Here is a 3,572-nt window from a genome sequence, read left to right as displayed (position 1 = left end):
AAATTTATGTTATGAATAAACGATTATAAAGTACAGTATTATAACACACATAATAAAAATTATTTACGTTAGTAAGAACAAGATGAAGTAATCACATAGGCACATATTCAAAAACTAGCAAACGAGTCCTTAATTAATTCTACCCATCTCTCGTTAATTATTAAGGAGATCTAACTTTCTCATTCTTTTAAAAATTTGGGTTACCAAGTGAGTGTTCGGAGCTAAATGGCTCTGATACCAACTGTAACAACCCGGAATTTTAAATATAGAAAACATTAAATAAATAAGTCAACTGCATTATTAAAACTCCTTCGGTGGCGGAAACACCGAAGTTAATCCGGTTGGCTACTAAATTAAATATAATTATTTATTACAACTTCGAATGGGAGTAAATACCCACCGAATAAAAATTTGTAAATTAAATGTAACAATTTAATATTCACTAGCTCGGAGTTCTCACTCGGACATCCCAACCAACAGCAGTAATTCTTAACCTGCAAACAACACCTGAAAGGAGGGGGCGACAATCAGTCGGGAGTAACTAGGTGCTCCCCAGTCATATTTTACCCAATAAAACATAAATTATAAAATATTAAACATGCCTAACATGAAAGCACATATATGACTGTTCATAGAACTGTCCCTTCAAGTCCAGAGTCAAAGAGTGAAATAGAACTGTCCAGGGGACTGTTTTAACGGGTTCTCAAACATAATTAATAACACAATAGATCAACCAATATGTGACATCACATAATTATCATATAAAAAAAATTATCAACAGAATAATGTTAACAAGAGAATAATGAGTAAACATGGCCAAGGATAACAAATATAGTAACAAGTTTCAACAGTTAAGTCAAATATGAGAACGGTGGAACGCCCGTGAATCAACAATATGACACACTCAAGATGCTCAGACAATACTGACACCTCATTCCCTATGGTAGGACGAACGGTCCTAGTCTAAGTTTGGCCAAACTCTCGAGTATCAATTATACCCGATTCAACAACTGGTAACCTAAATTGTAAACCAATCCCATAGTCTCAAATCAAGTAACACGCAGCTACTCGATGGAGCGACCTCGTGGACCTAGTACCAACAATATGGCACAAGGATCTACCCACTTAGTGGTGACCCATTAATGGGTGGCACATATTCCAAAACAAGGGGGATCAAAACACCCGTCTTGCTACCTCTCAATTAGACCAAACGTAAGCTACCATAAACTATACAAACAAGAGGCATACCAACTTACTCATAAAGCGTCATTCACACATTGACCCATGGTAATAATACATGTTTATCAAGTAAATTTCAACCCACTTGGCAGTGCTAGCCAAACAACTAATACATGAGAATGGAGAAACGATATAAGCAAGCCATCTTTCTTCATTTACAATTGACACACACTACTTGCAAGCTTATTAAATCATATTCTCTATATTGAAATATACTTGAGTGTACTTATAACAAATTGAACAGAACACTCCTGAACAAACACAAGCAATTCAACTCGACGCCATCTTTTTGGCTGGTGACCTGTTGTGCTAATATAGAGCAGTTCACACCTGCACTTGCATGGTCACAGGCCCCGTTATTCCGCTACTCTTATCAACAGTAAAGCTACACTTCAATTCATGTCCGTTAAACGACCGCAACATAATTGTTTGAAGTCAGACCAAGTTAATAAATACAAGAGTTTTCAATTAGCAATGACACTAAATGCACAAGGTTGGTAGTGTAGCGCATTTCCATTCATTACTTATGAACTGGTAGTGTAGTAGTCATAAATTCATCTTAAACTATTCATCCTACACAAGGACTTGTTGGTATTGCTTCTGCCAAATCAACAATGGACTAAAGATTCTAGCTCTATGTTGCACAATCAGTATAGACAAGAAGGCACGAATCAAAATACATCCAAACACGAAATCAGGCATTAGACTTAACATGGATCTTAAATTTTTAACCAAGAAGTGACGCTACAACAAAAGTCATCACCACAATTAGTATGTATTATATTAAATTAAGCAAGTATAGAGGCATTCAGATCACACTAAACAAATTCAACGTCCTACAATCATGCCTTAAAGGCTAAAATACAATTAAAGGGTTAACCTAGTTACCTCATTGGAGCTGTTGTATCATTATCCTCGACCAGTTACTAATCACTTTCGAGATCATCGTCACCCGTGACGCACACCATGGTATGAAAAACGATGAAGTAAACAATGTGTATGCAGCCCAGAATGTATAAAACGTGACTATCTTGACGATAATAAGCACATACTGAAACCATGTAGTCTAGGGTAGAATAGTTTTCCACGAACTCGAGCACAACCGGTGCTTAGATTTGGAGGAAGAACAAGGAATAAAGAAGGAAGAAAGGACAAGGCGCATGGCCGACTTCACAGAGCAATTTTGTGTAAAGTATTGGTGGTATAGGTTTATTTCTTTTATTTAGGTTAAAAGATGGGCTCTTGGGTCTATTAGTCCATAATTTGGTTGATTCGATTATAAAACGGTCTAAGCTTTTCTCACCTAAGAAGAATATCGAAATTTTGTAAAAATATTGTTAAGACTAAAATAGTTTGACGGTACACGCCCGCCTTAACGCGTATAAAAGTAAGTTAAGCAAAATAGTGAATAAATTAAGGTCAAAGGCTATAATATAAACTTTAAAACAAAATATAACATTATAATTTATTATTATTTAATTATTAAAATATATGGGGTGTTACAATCTACCAAATGGTACTCCTACACCACCACATTTAACCGGTATTGATTCATGGAAGAAGTTAGCACTTGCCTTCTACAATAAATTCTACCCTCCTGAGAAGACTAACATGTTGAGAGCACAAATCAGCGGGTTCAAGCAAAGGGATGAAGAATCATTATATGAAGCATGGGAGAGATTTAAGGACACTTGTCGTTCTTGTCCACACCATGGACTTAGCGAGTGGTTCTTTGCGCAACAATTTTGGAATGGTTTATATGAAGACTCCCGCAACATTCTCAATATGGGATCCAATGGGATGTTCACCGAAGTTGATGACAATCAAATATGGGCCAAAATCGAAGAGATGGCGGTTCATAATTCCCAATATAGTAGGCCTCGAAAGGCAACTAGAGGAGGAAAGCATGAGGTAGATTCCATCACACAATTGGGTGCTCAGCTAAGTGCTCATATTGACACCATTAATATGAAGTTTGAGAAGGCCATGGCTAAGCTTGATGAAGCTTCTAAATCACCCAAACAACATGTTAATGATATGGTAGCATCATCCTCAATTCCAAGTGGAGTATGTGAGAGTTGTAGAACCTTGGGACATGACCAAAGTGAATATAGGGGAACAAATGAACAAGTGAATGTTTTTCAAGCATACAAGAATGGCACCCCTTATTCCAACTACTATAATGAGAATACCAAATTCCATACAAATCTTTCATACATGAGCCAAAATGTTCAAAACCACCAACCAACATACACCCCACCTCCAATGAGAAATCAAGCTCAAAGACCCTTTTTCAACCAAAGCCAAGGATATCAAAACCAACCTTCCTACAG

General features: G+C 36.7%; 1 long non-coding RNA gene and 1 other non-coding gene across 2 annotated transcripts; both read right to left on the bottom strand.

The window, feature by feature from the left end:
• Positions 1–275: 275 nt before the first annotated feature.
• LOC141609363 (uncharacterized) lies at positions 276–2,435 on the bottom strand. The gene is made up of 2 exons (XR_012527382.1): positions 2,128–2,435; positions 276–507 (listed from the first exon to the last, which is right to left on the bottom strand). It is a non-coding gene; the product is annotated as an uncharacterized LOC141609363 (long non-coding RNA).
• A 415-nt stretch (positions 2,436–2,850) lies between these two features.
• LOC141621962 (small nucleolar RNA R71) lies at positions 2,851–2,957 on the bottom strand. Its single transcript, XR_012532807.1, has one exon. It is a non-coding gene; the product is annotated as a small nucleolar RNA R71 (small nucleolar RNA).
• Positions 2,958–3,572: the final 615 nt, after the last annotated feature.

The sequence above is a fragment of the Silene latifolia genome, chromosome 1 (genome assembly GCF_048544455.1).
Source record: "Silene latifolia isolate original U9 population chromosome 1, ASM4854445v1, whole genome shotgun sequence".
NCBI classification, from domain to species: Eukaryota; Viridiplantae; Streptophyta; class Magnoliopsida; order Caryophyllales; family Caryophyllaceae; genus Silene; species Silene latifolia.
Note: the sequence above shows the minus strand (reverse complement) of the source record. Positions and strands in the feature narration are given on the sequence as shown.